Raw genomic sequence first — 20701 nt, 5'->3', positions numbered from 1 at the left:
AAACTTTGACAATTTACCTTTCTTAACGCTAATAATATATGCTTATTAGATTTCACACAATAAATTTTTGAAAGCGGGTCCATCATTTTGAGTAACCCTGTATAATTTTACTTTTATGACAGTCTATACTACCTTGTACTTCTTGTTGAAATATTTGCTGCAATTCCTAAAACACACTTATATTTGAGAAATGCAGAGAATACACATTCCAGTGTGTATCAACAAAGAAAATGAAATGAAATCTTTGAGTTTTACGTCCCACGTTTATGCCATTGAGGCTAAAGGAGACGGTGATTATGAGAAATGGATCAAATGGCGGAATGAAGAAAGTGGAAGGAAACGGGAGAACCCCGAGAAAACCAACGCACACGGTGTTTGTCCACCACAAGGTTTACTTGGCAGGGGCTGGGATCGAACCCGGGACCCCAAGCGCCAGAGGTGAACGCTCTACCACTGAGACACCGCAGCCTCCTGTATCAACAAACACCATCAACTTATCTGTGTCGATCTAGCTTACCAAACCATATGGAGAGGTTATGCTCGACAGTGTTGTTACATTTAAATCAAACACAGACAGACAGAGAGAGAGAGAAGTCGTCCGTTGTTACTGAATATGGATTTTGGTTCCATATATATTAGAAGCGACTAGCAAATGGACTTAATTCCCTGGTGTAAGTGAGAAACGAAGCGTAGTTGAGTGGATGGAAGTTCCGAAGGGTAGCTATCTGAAAAGGGTTCGGGTATGTGCATCGCTGAAAACTGAATGTATTTGTCTCTTTCAATGGATTTCACAGTTTCTAATAAAATAACGTTTCATTTGCACCTATATTTCACAATTTCATCTCGGGATGAGTTTTTTCTTCTGTATTCCTCTGGTTTCCATGATTATACCGGGTGATTCAATAGGAACGAACCAGGCCTATATCGCAGCTAATACTGCACGTAGAGCCTTCAAACAAACAAACAAACAAACAAACAAACAAACAAACAAACAAACAAACAAACTCGCGCGATCTAACTTTCACCTAGTAATGTAACCGTGTTGCTGTCAACGAGGAAGAAATATGCCAAGGTGTTTCCTCTCGACGTTTCTCCCATTGTGCGCTTGTTTCTATGGAGGCACAACTAATCCCTGTTTCCGTGTCAAATTCTGCAGATGACCCCCGTTGGATATATTCACGATACGCCATTGGTGTTACTACTATTTTTATTGCATTCTACAGATACGATTTGGTAGTTCAATTGTTTGTTTGACGGGGGGCGCGGTGGCTCAGTGGTAGAGCGTTCACCTCTGGTGCTTGGGGTCCCGGGTTCGATCCCAGCCCCCGCCAAGTGAACTTTGTGGTGGACAAACACCGTGCTCGTGGGTTTTCTCGGGGTTCTCCCGTTTCCTCCCACTTTCTTCATTACACCATTTCACTCATCTCTCATAATCACCGTCTCCTTTAGCCTAACCGGCATAACCGTGGGATGTAACACTTAAAGATTTCATTTCATTTTTTGTTTGTTTGACGGCTCTATGTGCATTATTAGCTGAGATAAAGGCTTGTTACGGGTAGTCAGATACAAGTCTGCAACAACGCCTCTAGGGGCTAAATGGGAAAGGATATGACAAAGTTTGTTCTCTAAAAGTTGCATAATATTTAATGTCCTTTCGAACAATTCCAACAGTTATACCATTTTCCATTGCAAATTTTGAAGTCGGTCTCCAATAGGGGTATTCACGAGACGCCACTGGTATCGCTGCTATTTTTATTGTATTCTAGACATACGATTTGGTGATGCATTTTTTTGTTTGAAAGTTCTACGTGCAGTATTAGCTGGGATATAGGCCTGGTCCATTCTTATTGAATCACCCGGTATATATATACGTAAAATACGTATAGGCATATATATATATATATATATATATATATATATATATATATATATATATATATATATATATATATATATTACTATTTTATTTTCTACTCAAATACAATATATCCACAAGACTGACGTTCACATCAGTTATATTAGTTTATTACCTGTAGTGTTCGTTTAGGTCGACAATGGTGTGTAAAGTTCTGAAATTACTTGTATTTTACACCTGAAAGATTTTCTTTCTATTTGCCGATTCGAATAAACTTTGACTTGAGCCAAGTGTCAAACACATCTTCAAGAAGGTATCCATTCAATACACAGCACATTGTCCTTCCCGGGCACTTTTGGAAGATAACAAACAAAACAACTGGGCTTATTTTAAAAACTTGAATACTCAAACTGGCACGACATGACAATATCGTACCATTTGATTACATTATTTTATATGTACGCAAAGTCAGGCATTAGCCGCTCTGATATAGTAATTTTCGATATGCATCATCATTCCGATGTCGCGTGATGTAGTACGATACCGTGTGCGAATGGGCAACAAAAGAGGTACTAAAGTCACTGTCCTATAGCACTACGACCAGCTTAGTAATTTTTGAAAACACACTATTGTATAAGTTTGAGATATTTGTCTCTAAGACATACATCGTAAATTACGAACAATTGCTATAACAGTCTATCAAAACAAGTAATATAATAATTTTATACTAAAAATAATCACAAAATAAGTTTTTATCAGACAAACAGGTTTGCCCTTTCCTTGCCTGGAAATATTTATATTTATACAACGACATATCGTACATATCGTATATGCATAACTTGGTGTACCAAAAACTCAGCCAACAATGTTTTCATTGTCTCCATTATATTTTTCAAAGGCAAGACGTAGTCTCGGTGCATCAACTTGTGAGTGCCACCATTGAAAGAATGAGGATGATGTATTTTGCATTCTGATAGGGGTAAATGTGGTTTGTTCATGCACCTGCTCTGCGTCCATTATGCTGGCAGCCAGACACCGAAAACTGTGCCAGAAAGTAACAACGAAAACACACACACACACATACGCGTGCACTCTCGCACGCACGTTCATTGACAAACTTTGTAGCTTGCTTTTCATAATCTATTGAGGGCTACTTCTGTTTGCTTTCATAATTTTAGGTAATAGTATATCCAAACAAAACAGGGTTCAATGCTGGTTTAAGACCCATCCATACTTTTCGCCACTTAATTATGCTTACCACTGCTTTCAATTGTTTCTCTAGGCTGTTTGATAACTGTAGTCTGTGTTTGTGACCTATCAAACAACTGTGCATCTTTCTGTATTTTAAGCACTCTTAGTAGCTCCGTTACGTATCTGTATGCCCGCCAAATTAATGGTGGATATAAAACATGTTTTTTCGATTTTCGGACTTTAGAAAAAGCGAAACCAATTTGGTTTTCTACTAAACGAGTCTCAGATTTTTACCAAAAACCTGTTTCAGTTTTAAAATTAAATCAAAATCTTGTTTCTGCTTTTTCGTTCATTTGTTTCGAAATGATTGTTACAAGAACAGATACCGGCTTCGGTGAAAGTGATACATTTGATTCAGTAAAAAAGCAAAAACTCTTTTGGAGAAAACCGAAAACAGATTCTGACTTACTGGCTAGGTTGTGTAGTATCTGAATTTTAAATATTTTTATAAAATAATATTGATAAAATATCGAAACTTAAACGATAAAGCGAAATATCGAAAAATAGAAATAGCAAACGAAAATTTAAGTCAAAATATTTTAAAATGTCGAAAACTTCGAAATAATGGATATCAAAATATTAAGAAATATCGAAATTTTGAAAATATCGAAATGCCATAACATCAAAAAATATCGAAAACAGTTGAAATGTCGATATATCCAGGACAAGAAATAGTTTTTTTGTATCAAAATTTATATTTGATATCATAAATACGGAAATATTACATAATTCTGCTTATTGGTTATTGTAACAGGAAACTACACGAGAGGCATGCTAATTTGAGGCATGCTAATCTTTAATGATCTCAATTTTTCATTAGAAGAAATGAGAAAGCTTTGTCTAGCGGTAAACAATTTTCTCATCTTGAGTTCATCCCAAAATCAAATCTATCATATTTTCGTGGCAGAAAGTGGTGCTTTTGTCCTGTCGCTTTGCAAAAGAAAAGAGAGAAGATATCGTTAATGAAACCTCAGTAAAGTCTGAAACTCAGAAGATAATAATTACATACACTGTAAAGACAACCAATTATGTTTTGTTAAGTTTTACTATAGGCTCTAATACAAAGTCGAAGATGATAATTACACAACATGTAAAATACTCAACTCAAAATATGAGTACACTAAATTCAAAGTTTGCCTTTTCCCATATAAAGTGATTTTTCATGAAGCTTCTGGGAAGAATTACAGTATGTTTCACAGTCACTTTAACCCTTTAAAGCACCATTTTCCCGATCAAACTGATTTTTTTTTTTTTAATTTGAAGTGCTTTCGATAGGTGTAGGAAACACGGGATTTTTTTTTAAATAATGCAAATAGTATTGGGTCTATGGGATATTTTATGGTGTTTGCATATAGGGTCTATGCAAAATTGCGCGTTGACATCTGCAAAGTCCACTAAAAAAAGATAGAACCAATAAAACGTGACGAATGTCATCGTACTTGCACTTTTGCATACATTTCAATTCTGTCTAACACAGAAAAAGTTAACAGTTCAAAGCTGTCCACCTAAATGAGCAAAGAAAGCGGAAAAATGACAATATGACGTGACTCCGCATGCGACAAGTAAGACAAAGAGTCCAACGCTGGTTTACTATGACATCTAGCGGAAAATTCAGAACTTCATTAGTGAAAGGGCATCTTAGCTGATACGCAAACCTGCTTTTTTATGTCCAAACTAGAACATAGATGGTGCAAAACAATTTCAAAGCAAACTTAGCATATATGCGAAGCTGCGCGCTAAAGGGTTAAGAGGTATTTGACAATAACATTGTGTATTTTTTTTTTTTTTTTAATTCAGACATCCCACTGTTTGAAGAACGGAAACATCTAATGAACCTCATACATATCTTGTGTTTTTACCTTTGGATGAGGACAATTTTGATTTTGATATATTTATTCAAGGGCGTCCGTGTTGTAGTTTCCAGGAGGGGCAAGTATAAGTGGCATTTCAAATGCAGTCTCTAATTTGCGGTAAATATTTTTTGAAAATCTATTGGGTTTTCGATCTTTCGAAGTACAGTTTCCTCTAGAGGGAGCGATCGCCCCACCTTGGCCCCCTGATGGGCGCCTTGTTCATACTGTAATAATGAAATAAAAGACGTACACCCTGGGTTGATAAAAGCTTGTGTCAATAATTGCGAACTGTAAATTTGTTTCCTTATTACTAAGAATATAAGAGTATCAAAAATACCTCTTAGTCCTTTAGTCACACGATGTTGTATAACCTCCTGTGAAAGGTATCGCTGTACTTGGAGTTGCTACAGGACTTGTTTAGATGTGCAAGTAGATTTCGAATACCTTACCACGTAGATATTTGTACGATAGATTGACATTCAAATATCTAACCATCGATAATCTGGTTTCTTCAGATTTCTTACTTGAATTTTGGAGAGTACGTATTTCCACATTTACCACGTTGACGCAGCACTGTTTCTTGAGACGATGTTTATGTCTTGATAGCGCTATGGCCGATAATAGTTGTTGACATTTGCTTGAATGTGCTAACAGGCGTTCTTACTCATCCCTTCTCACTTAATCGTTTAATTGCTACTGTATAACCCCATTATTGATTCAGCAAAGATTCAATTTGTGAACATTAAAATTTCGTTTGCTTTTGATTTGGTGTTTAATTTTCTTTCTTTAACGGACTGTGCATTTAGTCATTTTCTGTTGAATATATAAGCATATGAGGAACTTATAATAAAAAAGGGAATATTTTCATCTCCAGTTTTCTGCTAAATTAACTTTTAACGTTCAAAATCTATAGGATGAACACTATCGGATTACCCGATGGAGTTCATGCAAAGGACAATGTTTTTATTAGAAATCACAATGTAAAATTGGTAACTCGCAATGTCTATATATAAAGAAGGAAATGTATTCATGTCGTTCATTCACGTCTATTGTAAACTTAGCAATTGTGGAACATTTCATCCCAAAGATTGAGAAACCGTTTAAAGGTCAATTTCAAAAAAGAAAATAAAAATCTGAAGATGCAAATGTTTCCATTCAAGAATAAGCTCTTCATACATTACCATCCATAATCCGGTATTTTCGAAAATCCGGCACTCCTCTGGTCTTGAGGTTGACTGATTTTTGAATGTGAATCTGTATAAGAAATTCATTTTCTAAAAGTTTTTACTATAGTCAATATCCTTCTTATATAAAAATTACATAAGGACCTAAGAAGAAGCAAAACTTTAGAAAATTATCTGTGCATCATTGTATTGTATAGGGCGAATATGAATACAAATTGAAAAGTGAATAAAATGTTCAAATTGGAGATCACTTTCATTAAACTTAGCAAAGAAGAAAGATTAGGAAGAACAAACTAAAAAAAAATGTTAAAAAGAGGGTAGGACATGATTTGCAGAGTCGTATCGTCCATTGAAGCTGTGGAAACTTCATTTTCCGTGAGTAAACAGAATCATGCGTTACGTATAATGCATTAAAAACAATAATTGTTGCTAAGTAGAGAACCAAGATACTGCGCTGTTAAATTGAGAAGATTTCTTATTCGATATTTATTTTAGAGGTTTAAACATCTTATTAGGTCAAAGGATACAATAAGGCATGAACGAACATAATGAAACGAATGGTAAAACACCAATGTCCTGATCAGAATTTGAGTCTACGTTAGGCAGACCTTGCGATCGCCAGCCTAACGCCTTAGATCATTCGACCATACCAGTCAGTTTTTCTTATCGTGGATCTGATATGAAGTATGGAAAAAGATAAAAAGGGAATGAGAAGAAGAATACCGCTCATTTGTAATATTACAAAGCGTAATTTTTACGGTAAATCATCCCAGTGGTGCATGAAAACTTCTAAAATTACGGTATACAACCTGGTGTAGATGTTCAAACTCGGCTCTCAAGCTAATTTGGACTTCAGCTCAACTACTAAATACAAGCCATATAAGTTGTTAACGAAGTAGAGAACGATTAAGTATGAAGTATTTCCACCAGTGTTTGTTGTTCATTTGTTTCCGCTGGGTTCCAAAGTCGTGAGCTGTATATGAAACTTACAGTGATTATGTTTTGCACTGACTTCGTAAAGAGAGGACTGAAATAAGTTTCTGAAAGAGGGAATTTAAGGAGCAAATGGATCAAAGATAAGTAAAGGAGGAAAACTTATTTATATGGAAATAAAGTTAAAAAAAAAAATACTGACCTACGTTTTTTTAATGCCCAGCCGACATATTGTTTGGAACCGAAAATATGAGTTCTGGATAATTGAACTTAGGTTGAGAGCGGAAGTGACAAAATCACTTAACTCACCCATATTATTATTGAGCGCGACCACGAGCTAGTGCAAGCCCGAATGTGGTTAATGAGTGTGAGCCTTGTTGAGCCGTTGCGGGCTCGATCGAATGTGAGCCAGAGTTATCGTGATTCTCTTTGCGATTAGTGAGCACGAGCCTCATGTAGGATATTGAGCCAGACTCGTGAGATCTCAAGTGAGACGCAATTTCACAATAATCATTGGATTACATACGATCGTGATACTTAGAGGTAGAAATTTTAGATACTGCACCTAATTTTTATTTCCTATTAAATTACCCAAATTAGTTTATCTTGCAAAGAAAACATTAAATAAACACTCCTGATTACGTTTATTTTTCGATGGAAGCACATCTTTGTACCATTTCGCAATGTAATATCTTTCAACACTTTCTAAAAACTTTTATTTTTTTGATCCTTTAGAACCTTTTTGTTTTCTATAACTAGACAACAAACATTGTACGTATGAGAATCACATTACTATCGCTCCACTGAAGGTCTGTTAGGCAAAAGCTATTGAGTAGGAAGTAAAGTGAGGTAGGACATCAAACTGACCAATCAAATCTATCACCAATAGATATTGTTCAGTACTTCTCGTAAATAGGCAAACAAGCCTATTTATTTAGTGACCGTATTTGCACCCACAACGAAAAAGAAATAAAATATTAAATGTTAACTGTTTTAATATTTTCTCGGATTTTTGAATTTAATTGAAATGTTAAATTTGTCTATTCTAAAAAATTTCTAGACTTATTATTTAGCAACGTTATGTTCTAGAACTTTTTCTACGTAGAACGTTTAATACCTGTATATGATGTAATTAGTTTTAACACTGTTTGTATGAATATTTGTTTCTGAAATTTGCACATTTTGCACATTTCCTCACAAAATTTTGCACTTTTTAATCAAAATTTTCCACCTTTTTAATAACAAGTTCGCACCTTAAACTGCTAATATAACTCTAGTGGCAATATAAGGAAATAAAAATAAAAAAACAAATTCTGTCCAAAACATATATATTTAATAAATAATCTCGTTACAGTTTCGGCAAAGTATCTTTGCCTTCATCAGACACGTTATCTGATCAGATAATGTGTCTGACGATGGAGGCAAAGTCAATTTGCCGAAACTGTAACGAGATTATTTATTAAATAGCATATGCTTTGGTCAGAATTTGTCTTTCATTGTATACAAGAAATTCCAAAGCCAGAGTGAGTTGTGTTCAGAGCAAAGAAAAATATATTTACAGCTTAGGAGTCTTCATCCCGGCGAAATTAAAATACCGCTAATTTTACAGTAATTATGTGATATCTTCAAATAGATAAAAGATAATTGAAATGTGGAACAAGAGCGCCCTAGACAATATTATTTTGCGTGAGGTACCGTTATCACAAGTCACCTAGTGGCATTCCGTTTTCAGCTGTTTAGAAACGCGAAAATAAATGCCGATTTTCAAAATGGCTCTAAATTGAAAGTAGATAAGTGAGTCGTGACAACCGGTTCTCATGTAAAGTAATATTGTCTAGAACGCTCTTGTACCACATTTCGATTATCTTTTATCTATTTGAAGATATCACATAATTACTGTAAAATTAGCGGTATTTTAATTTCGCCGGGATGAAGGCTCTTAACGTTCAAAAACCTTCCTTCAGATTTTGGGTTTGGATTTCGAAGAACATTTTCAAATTTACCGAGTTGGCGTGTCACTGTTTTTGGAGATGCCGTTTATGTCTTGATGGAGTCAATAAACAAGTTATTCAGTCTTGTTTGGGTTTGTTTACAGGCATTTCTTTTCGTTTTATCATTTCGTTTGCTAAATTTCCTTTCTTTAAAGAACTGCACGGTTAGTTGTTTCCTATTATACATATATAAACATCCCAAAACTGAGATTTTCAAATATTCGCCATTCTTCTGGTTTGGAGGTCGTCAGAGTTTTGAATGTCAACCTGTATTTAAGATCTTGATCATATTTTGGTTCAATATAAATAAGGGAAATGAGCTTTAGTCACAGAGTCAAAGCAAATGTTAATGGTAATAGTTGTAAACAAATATTTTATAGGCTAACACAACAGCACCATTGGCATTAGTAAGGCAGGTCATCGCACAATTTAGAAATCTTCTTCTCCAGCATAATTTCACCTGTGAATGACTTAAAATGACCGTAGCTTATATATATATACATATTCTTTTTCGCTTCAACTACCCTGGGGAAACTACTTAGAGAGGACCATCAAATAATAGACTATGTAACTTGTATCGCCTTAGGGATCACAGCAGACCGTTCCAAGAAAGCATCTAATATGCAAAGTAAGGAACTTCAATCCACCGTGTATACTTACCACGCTCAAGGAAAATTGGAAGCTACTCTTCCTTCCTTCATTTACTAAGAAGACGTGATCGTTCATTGGCAAAAGTGACGTCAGTGCCAGAGGTAAACCAGTTTTTCGATTTTGTTTTTTACACTAATACCTCTTGTTCCGTTGCACACGGGGGAAATACGAATAGCGCCTTCTTGAACTACACAGTAAAAAGTTAAAAAAAACTTACAACTGACGCTTCAGGCTTTACCGTAATTTTTTTTTTTTTTTTGGAAGATTCCAATGACCAAAGTGGTTTTAAAAAGTGGTCTATTAAACACTAATCTTAACAATCCTTTATAAATACAACATCAACTACATAAGAGGTTATTTTTATAGGGTGCATTGACATTTATTTATTTACTTGTTTATTTATTAAATAATCATGAGGTACATAAAATTACTTCAGCCATTTTAAATTGGATATATAAATACTGAGACCTGGAAAGGAAATTTAGATAAATGATAGATTTGAAGGCGAATTGCAGCACTTTCTTTCAAGATTCAAATCAGGATAGCATCCAATGGCACTCGAACCAAAAGGACTTTAGGATTTTAGGTTTCTTTGCTTTCCGCATTTATGACGATTTAGCCCGTCATGTACGAGAGATGACATCCGTCGGCAAGCACACTATCTGAGGAAAGGGAAGGAAGGAAGAGGCCTGGGACCCGTAAGTTAGGTACCATCCAGGCATTTGCCTGGTATGTCCCTATCGGAAATCGTACCCGGGACCGTTCGCATTGAAGGTGAGAGCGTTAGCGACTACGCTACGCGGGGCCACTGACGAAGTAAAAGGATAACTTTCTACGTCGTTCCTTATTTCATATTTGAATAACGAATTGGTCCAGGTAGTTACGTCATGCAGTTTTATCTTTGATATATGTTTCATCCGAACCCCGCTGCACGTAAATTTTGTATCGATCTTATCTTAAACTGGGAAACCTATCTGTCTTACGTTACATCCCATTTAAATATGATGTTACTCTCTTATCAAATAATAACTGATTACGTTTTGACGTAGTATTTCCTTTTGGAAATCATTCATTTTACTTTTGCATGGTATCTATTATATAAATTCTGATTAAACGGACCATATGACATTTGTTTGTTTACACTTGTTTTGCTTTTTATTATCAAACCCTCCCAAGCGTACTCGTCAGTCTTCTGTACGTAATTTGCTTTGATTTTTGAAAACATTTCCGTGTAGTAAAAAATGTTCTTTAGCTCTTTTTGGACTGTCCAACTGTCCAATAATAATTATGAAAATAAATACTCGCAAATAAATAAATACATATACTAAATAATAATAATAATAATAATAATAATAATAATAATAATAATAATAATAATAATAATAATAATAATAATAATAATAATAATAATAATCTAGCGAAGTTTATACCCATATTTCCTTTACATTTTACACAGATAAATGGTGTTATTCATGAAAATAAGATGAGTAGCACATTTTTAAATTCGAGGTGATGCGACAAACATAACAATTTTCATCCCATTTTCGAGACGAGACAAGATGACAAATTTCACAAGCATCTTGGGTAACACTAATTCAGCCAAGTCTTAGATCTCTAAACACTGTTAGAGTGTTACATAGTTCATAGTATGAAGAGTATAACACGATAAAATAATTTTACATACAATTAAAGAGCATTTATCAACGCTTAGAGATATCAGGAAAACCTATAACGTACAATAGATATACAGGGTGTTTCAAAACAACACCGACAACGTTGGGGAGGTGATTTCTGACAGCAAGATAAGACGAAAAGTATAGACCAACCTGGGTGCACAAATGCTTACTTCCGGAGTTATAAGCTGCCGAAAATATGAGAAAAATGAACTTTAAAGGTACATAGCTCTAACACTATGGGACCTACCACAGTTGGGTCGAAACTTTATTTAGGAAGTAGTATGTAGCCTATCCAAATATACATATTTCAGAATCCTGAGGTACTTTCGCAACAATTTTTATAGAGGTAGTTGTTGAGAACCTCTATTTATATGCCCGTAGTCAAACTCCCTCTTTAAAAATTGTTGCGTGAGTACCTTAGGATTCTGAAATATGGATTTTTGGATAGGGGAAATATTGTTTTTTAAGTCATAAGTAAAGTCTTGACCCGACCACGGTAGGTCTCATAATTTTTGAGCTATGGACCTTAAATTTTTTTATATATATATATTTTCGGCAGCCTATAACTCCGAAACGAAGCATTTGTGCACCCAGGTTGGTCTATATTTTTTTGTCTAATCTTGGTGTCAGGAACAACTCCCAAACGTTGTCGGTGTTGTTTTCAACCACTTTGTACATCCCTTGGGGAAGTTCGTACCTCCGTCGTAGTGGTGGTAGAATTTCGACCCGGGCCACTTCCTGAAATTGTGACTGCATGAAACTATATAAATTTCATTTCATTTTTTTAAAAAATTCTTCCTGAGTTTGTAAAGAAAGTGTTTATGTAAAACAATGGGATGAAACTTAGATAACAAAAATAATAAGCAACCTTGAAATTCACTGTGTCGACGTATCAAGTTTCTGGAATTATTGCGTGGTTTTTGCCCACCGTAGAATTTTCCCTGTCGTGGCTTTCGCCCTACTGGAAATTCTATTCGTGGCTGTTCCCTTAAAGTAATGAGTCAGAATCTAAACGTGACAAAACCCTTAGTTCAAACTGCATGGGAAACAAAAGCAAAACCAAAGAAGATGATAAGTTATTTGAATTTACATTTTCTTAATATTCAATTGAAACAAAACGATAGTTCATATTCGATAAAAAACAAACTAATGCATCTATTATATTTTAAATAAAAGGCTATGTATTTTAGATATTATATTTAAAATGAAAGAAAAATAATACAGTAATTTGTGTCATTCTTGTTGGTAATATATAGTTTATTTTATGTTGTTTGAGCGACATCTTTCTGATTCTTTCTTTTTAATTTAATTTGAAAGATGAACATAGTTGGAGACTTTTTTTTTACATATATCTGAATATTGTCAAATGACACTGCTGTTCAATATGTTAACAGAAATACAGTTTGTAGGAGTATGGGCGGAAATATAATTTCCTCTCTTTCCGTTCGTGTTGCTTCCGTGGTTGCATAAGATGTTTTATGATGGGTGTTGCTAACCTTTTGGAGTGTTATGCAGAAGTTTCAATGATTGAATTTTTATTTTATATTCATGATAAGAGCTTCTGTTGGCAGGGGCGGATCCAGGGGGACGATCGGGGCGATCACTCCCCCCAGAAGAGGATTTTTTAAAAATTTTATATATAAATAAAATCCATTCCAGAGTTTGGAGCTCTTAAAGGTAGCTCTATGTAGCAGTATTGCAACCCACCCGCCCCCCAGAAGTCCGTCCTGGATCCGCTCCTGTCTGTTGGTGTCATATATAATTTTAATTCACATTCCAAAACATATCTTCAACAAAAGATCCCTAAATTTGATCACATCGATGCAGAACTATGACCGAAATGCATGACTTTGTGTTAAAACATTCACATTAACAAGTTGGTTGAATTTGGCTAATTTTAATCAGTAATTTACTTGCAGTGAAAAATAACTATTATGTTTCAATTTTGAGTAATAACTGGGGATTAATAATTCGAAGTAGATTAGTTGTAAAGAAAAAAGTAAACAATTGTTCATGAAAGTGCACTTTAAATACACTGAGTAGCCGTTTGACCAATCAAAGACATGCATAACTATTATGGCAGGCCTTGTTTCCATTGTCAAACTAAATACAACAACACACTGAGCACGGCTATGATAAAATATATAAAAACAGAAACATATAACAGTTTCAATACAATAACTGTGTCTTCATCAGACTTCCACTCCTCTAGCACTGAGCTAAGAAAAGGAGTGGAAATCTTATGAAGACACAGTTATTGTGTTGTCGGTGTGTTGTTATGTTTAGTTTGTCAGATAAGCATTTGTTGATATTTTACAGTTTTGGCCAATTGAAAAAAGAAATGTTGATATATTTCAGTTGTATCCTCTGCATATATTCTAGTAACTGCTGAGTACGATGTTGTTGGAGAGCTAAAAGAAGGGACAATGCCCAATTCCACAACAATAAAGCTACAGTTATCTACTCACATGAAGAATTTAGTGCAACATATTCACAATTTATTTACTTATGTTTTACTGGAGTAGCTTATCTTGAAAACTATGTCACTCTGGGTTCTAATTAACCGTTAAAATTTTAAATACAGTAATGAGTAACACTTTGTATTGAAAAGTGATTAATTTCATTGACAAGTGATGAGTTTTTATATCCTTGAGCATAATCAGTTTTTTTTAAGGAAAAAAGCCACCACGATATTCTTCTTGCGTGTAAAAGCCACGAGATTAACCAAAAGAGAAACGCCACGATGGGGAATAACTACTGACTGCCTCTCGATATGTCTATTAAATGATAAAGATCACATAAATGATACTATTTTTTTAAAGCAATTCTTTTTAGATTTATAGTTCTTGAATTATGTTATTTTCAATATTCTCATGTTGCTTTCTAATCATGGCCTGAAACCTTGAAACTTTTTTGATATTTAAATTCAATGTCTAATAGCTTTTTAACTACTCTATTGTGGATCTCCTTCCAAAGATTAAAAGCTAATCATGCAATAATTTCTTATTTCATAAGAAATACCATTTATTTCGTGATATGATTACCAAAATACTTTAATAGAACTATGTGGTTTGAATTCAAGTTTACTGCTTCTTTCAGCATCGAGATCACATAAGACGTGGACGTGGATCCGACTACATGAACTACCACCGCCAAAGAAATGCGAAATAAAACATATTATGATACAAAATAGGATTAGAAAGTCATGGAGAAAGTCCCATCACGTTGAGCTCCAAATAAATACTGGTCAGTTGTCCCCAAAGTAACGCTGGCAATAGAGACTTCTAAAGACAATCGTCAGGTGACCGCCAACGGTAAAGTAGTTGGTGATTCTTTTGGTTAAATTATTTAATTTGCTGAGAACAAAAAAATCTCTCCCAGTCGCATTTAAGTGTTATTCACAAGACGAGAATTCCTTTGTTTCATCTGGAAAACGAGACAAAACATTTCTCGAGTCTTGAGAGCAATGCTAGTTCACTTAAGTCTTAGATCTATATTGTACAAACATGATGGTGAGCACTTATCAACGTTTAAGAGTATACAAGTTATTACAAAATATAATCCAACAACAAATAAGTTCTTATCTCTTTGTAGATCTTTCGTGACGCTGGAGAATTCTGATAATTTCTATAGCTTAAATTAACAAAAAAATTGGGGTATAAATTTACAAAACGGGACGAGAAAAATATCTAGATCGGACGAGAAAAATTTTCCAAACATAGAGTGGCGACGAGAGCTGTGCATATATTTACGAGACAAGACGAAAAATCCTTATTTCTCTTCTCGTAGAGAACACTAATTGCCCCCGTGGAATTAAGAAAGGTGGATGAAACATGTCGCTCGTATGAAGAAACCTTTTCTGTTGCGTAGAAATGCTTTGCGTAAAGAGACATTAATGCTGTTCAAGAAAAATGGCAAGTCATGTCAAGTTAGTTCTAAAAGAAGTCATCATTATCACAATCATAGGTATTCTGCCATTATTGGCAGGTCACTTGCCACAACTGATAAGCTTCCATGATCTTTCACTATCCTCTTCGCCTTCATGTACTAATTTTCTGTTTCGATATCGCCCATCAACTGTAGCCTCCTTAGACACTTCTCTTCCTTTCCTGATACCATACCATCTAGCACATCCCTCATGATACAATTCCTTCTTTGCAAATGTTCCAATCAGTTTCTCTTTCTCTTCTCAATAATACCTAAAACCGTTCTTTTCCTCCTCATCATTTCTAACATCCTTTCATTCGTTTTCCGCTCGAGTAAACAATTCTCTTCGTTCTTCTCCACGTCCACATTTCGAAAGGTTCTAGTTGTTTTTCCTATTTTTTCCGTAATGTCCATGTTTCTGCTTATACTTTACAATACCCTACACGTAGCATTTTATGAGCCTTTTTCTTAACTCTTCATTCAAGGTCCCACAAAGCAGAGTTTTCTTCTTCCTAAAGGCTTCTTTCGGCATGCCTATCCTTGCTTTTATTTCACGTTTACGCTTAATATTATCACTAATAATACCACCCGGGTATAGAAATCTAGTTGCTTTTTCTATTTTCTCTCTTCTTTTTCCTATATTTGACACCAACCTCTTCGTTCCAATCACCATGGCTTTTGTCTTTCTAACATTTATGTTCATCCCATATTCTTGATAGTTCTTCATCAACTTTACTAATATATATCATTGGTTTTCTTTTCAGATTCCTCCACAAGTGCCATATCATCAGCAAACCGTAGATATATAATCATTCTATCTCCTACCAAAATGTCGTCTTGATTATGTAGGCTCTTTTTCAATACCTCTTCTAGATAGATAATATTGTTGGAGAGAGACAACATCTCTGTTGAATTCCCCTCCCAATTGCATTCTTCTCTGTCATTTCTTCCCCTATTCTAGCATTTACTTGTTGGTTCATATACAAGTTTCAAATGAATCTTCAATCTTTCCATTCAAACCCAACTTTCTTTAGAACTTTCATCAACAATTCCTAATTCACATGGTCCATCCTACTCTCATATACGTTGTCAACATATTCGTTCCATCTTGTCGCTGACTACCTTTCCATTCTCATTTTTCTACTGGTAATAATAATAATTCTCTGTGGGTTGAGCTGAACAGAAGGAAAGAGCCATTAATAAATTTGGTTTCTCCGGCGATAAATTTCGACTTTATTAAGTCATAGAATTAGTAATTAGGCTAGTATTAATAAAATCTCAGCTCCCTCGTGGTTACATGGGTATATGCACATGTCTTCGGAGTAGGAGACCCGGGTTTTACTCCCGGTGTTACCTCATGTGGTCCGAATCCTGCGTAGCTCTAAATTCACATATCATATGCCTATGGCCTCACTCCTCAATAGGACGTTAAACTGTAAAAATCAATCAACGAATAAAGCATATTACTTTCTTTCTTCAGAAATTACGTTCTGCTTGGATCATATCAATTCATATTTGAGATGAACTAACGATTGTTGTCGCATGGAAATTTCAATTAAAGAATCGTTTAAATAGATCAAACCATAGTGGTATGATAGAACCCACAAAATCCAATATACAGAATCCTGTGTTAGAAGCATTTTTCTTTGTTTGTAACCGGAAATCCTGCGTTCAGATCAGTTGCTGCACAACCTATGGCAATTTGATGACCTTTCCTAATTTATCAAAACCACACACTTCATAGCTTCCTCCTGTTCATACAAACACCAATCAGTTATGTGCGAGAGCAGCCTTATGTTCAACTCTGAATCATCGCAACATATAGTATATTACAGTGCATGTTTTTTAAAGTAATGAAAATACATTGGGAGAATTCTATCAAAAATAAATGCATTAGCTTCCAACATATGTATATATTTTGAAACTTAACCTCTTATCGCATGCTGTGCCATATATGGCACATACCCTTTTCTCACTTTAGCTTTTTTGTGGTTTATCAAAGGCATCAAATGACTGTTTTGTCTGTTGTCTGAGTTATTGACGTGTATGAATAAGAGATTTTGGTGTCATCAGGCATGTTCTTTGAGAGTTGTAAGTGTGGCATATATGACACTTACTTATTTCTCGTCGGAATTAAGTGAAAAATCTAAAATTCAAGTTTTAATTCATTTTTCAAGTTCCCATATGAGGATTTCCAATACTGATTTTTTTTCCCAAAGAAAAAAAAATCATGCAGAAAGGGGTTAAACAGGTTAATTTCTTTTCGTTCAATGTGAGATGTGAGTTACGTCTTTGTTACGAGAAAGTTGACTTACACCCTTTCGCAAAGATAATAGCAGTTGATGCTGAAGCATTCCTAGTTCTGTTTAGGGAAGTGGAACTATAATAAAATACGAAAAAAACATGGATTTAACAGAAAGTAAAGCTTCTGACGTTGAAGAATGTATCGATAAAAGTGAAGATAGAGAAGGATATCTTTGCGAAGTTTGAGTGTAGCTACGTAGAACAGCAACATTGGCAATTCGAAAAACAAGAAAAGAACAGAACAAAAACAGAACAGAACAAGAAAACTGAAGGCGTTCATGATATACCACTGGGAATGAATATGGCGCCTATTAGGGCCTATGAAAGAACTAAGTACCAAAGATAAGCAAACAATAATCACTATATTTTGGCCACAAAAGAGAAATGAGGACCTTCATATTCTTTTGATATCCTTTGCTTAAAAAGAAAATCTCAGAAATAGAGAAAGGTGATATATTATTCCAATATTGTGTTTTGTCCATGGATCATTGGCTACGAAGAAACTGGATCATGTAGGACGTGCTAGAAGATATGGTGGCAGGAGAGACAAGTTTGGGGCAAAGGAGGCTACAATGGATGGATAATATATATATAAAAAAAAATCGTGCGTGAAGACGAAGAGGTTAGCTGAAGACCGTGGAGGATGAAAGCGTGAAGTAACCTGCCAAAAATGGCAGAATACCTTTTATGATGATGATGATGATGGTGACTTGTTCTTAGCTTCAGAAAATCTATTACAATATGATGAAAATTTTAAAAGATCCTCAACATTTTTATTTTTTATTTTTTGGTCTTTCAGTTATGCCCAGTGGTGACTTTAGGTTCCCCTTGGACGGGACTTTCAATTCAGGGAGACGAAAAGTGTGTAGTATTGTGAATATACTAGTAACTTACACAGACCATGGACGTAGACATGGTTCTAGAGAGGAATTTTATAGCTAAGGGGGAATTTTCCCACCATCTCCCATGACCAACCCCTGTAATTATCACTGGTTATACCTGGAAGATGTATGAAATCAAATACCTTATGAAAGTAATCGTTCATTGTTTCATAATTTTCTTTCTAAATTTTACCGTTCAAGAGCATAAATATTTCAGTTACCAGCACCTAGGCCATGCGAGAAAGAACCTACTACGTATACCTCGGATTTCAGCTACTACTTGAGCTTTTATCTGAGACAAGCTGGAATCGAACTCAGACAAATTTTCACAGAAATCACGTGCATAGCCATTCGAATACGAAAGGGTACGTACGGCACAGTACAATAGAATTCTAACAAATAACCGGTAACTATTATTGTGATTTATGTCCAGTTAGTAGTATGTTTAAATCCAGTTAGTATGTAATGTAAGCTGATTGATTGAGAGAATTATTCATACTGCATACAAAAGACATACAAAAACCTCAGTTAAGCAGTTTAAAATTAAAAGACATTACAACAACATTAAGTGTTTAAACTTAATCGTGATGTGTCCCAAATGATAAATGTTAGATTGTACGTGCACATTCGATCCCAGAAGGATGGTGCATATATATTTTGGCTTTTACACTAAACTCTAGAAAATGAAATGAAATCTTTAGTTTTACGTCCCACGGCTATGCCTGTTAGGCTAAAGGAGACGGTGATGATGAGTAATGAATGAAATGGTGGAATGAAGAAAGTGGGAGGAAATGGGAGAACCCCGAGAAAACCCACGCACACGGTGTTTGTCCACCACAAAGCTCACTTGGCATACTAAACTCTAGAATCAAAGTTTATTTATAGTGTAGGCGCTGGAAAAAGTTATTAAAACTCCATGTAAAAAAACTTGTATACAACATTTTATCGAACAACTATTAATATCAACTAACTAACATACTACAAGAGAAGTTAATCTTAAAATGTTTGAAAGCGTTCTTCATCGGCTGACATGCATGCAAATGATTCTCACTTCAATTTAATTGGGAGTTATCAAGTATACACTTACCCGTATCCGCTGTCAGTCACTTTAAATACATACGGACACACATGTATATGCACTTGAAGCACACTTGATACACTGTCAAATAGTCCACGATGAAAGAAGAAAAAAGTTACAATTTCTTTTTAAGTAAATTAAAAAAAAAGTTTTTGTTTGTTGATTCTCACTTCAGGAAAAAAAAACTGCAAAAGAGTTAATGTAAACAAACTAAAAGATGTTTTTAAGGTGAGAAAAGTTTTGCTTGGATTACGAGATATCGTATGTTTACGATCGCCGCTACTGGTGGATAGAAGCCAATGAATACAGACCCCGCACTACGAGCCGTCAGAGCACCGGAGGACTCCAACGCTACTAAAACATCCAACGGCGGTCTCCTTGCGAGAGTTTCCTCGCGAGAGGATTACTACGCACATTGCGGGGCTGACACAACAGAACAGGCAGTCGCAAGCCGGCCCAGACGAAGGATATAATTTATAACATGAGACAAGAGAGATGGATAAAAAAAAAAAAAAAAAAAAGTAGAGAGACACTCATTTCATCATCTTAATTTCTCATCTATCACACTTGCATAGTGTTAGTACTGCGGAAGATGTGCCTGTCTTCAAAGCAAGCACGTGCAAAAATTTGTCCCAGCGTTTAATTTAGAGCAAGCGCTCAAAAAAAAAAAAAAAAAAAAAAAAAAAAAAAAAAAAAAAAAAAGTGTTATTAGAGTACGGGTTGAGTAACAGCATAAAATGAAAATATACGGTAGTCTACTTTTGCAGTCAGTCCTATGTAAAATAAATAGCCGCGATGGAGAAGTTGTTGAAGCACGGTAGCTCAGTGGTAGAGCGCTCACCTTTTGCGCGTTTAGTCCCTGGCTGCAGGGTCTGCAATAGACAACTTGCCGTCTCTACAATGGCATCACTTTACGCCCCCTTTCTCCAGAAATAATATATCTTAAAAGCCACGATTTCAAATATGCTACTCAATCATGAACAATAAAACTAAACACTACAAGTACTATCTCGTTATGTCTGTTTTTCTTTAAGTAATAATCTATTATGTTAGTGAAAGATAAAAGAAACACCTGCAAAGAATGGTAATCCTTTTTATAGAATTTTATAGAATAGTT

At 35.0% G+C, this 20701-nt stretch overlaps 1 protein-coding gene across 1 annotated transcript in view; it reads right to left on the bottom strand.

Moving 5' to 3' along the window:
* LOC145678640 (aminopeptidase N-like) overlaps positions 1-19952 on the bottom strand; it is a gene marked incomplete in the record, with an annotated part of 683740 nt that extends 663788 nt beyond the window's left edge. Inside the window, 1 exon segment of the mRNA XM_081749006.1 lies at positions 19594-19952.
* Positions 19953-20701: the final 749 nt, after the last annotated feature.

The sequence above is a fragment of the Thermobia domestica genome, chromosome 2 (genome assembly GCF_964235325.1).
Source record: "Thermobia domestica chromosome 2, izTheDome1.hap1.1, whole genome shotgun sequence".
Lineage (NCBI taxonomy): Eukaryota > Metazoa > Arthropoda > Insecta > Zygentoma > Lepismatidae > Thermobia > Thermobia domestica.
Note: the sequence above shows the minus strand (reverse complement) of the source record. Positions and strands in the feature narration are given on the sequence as shown.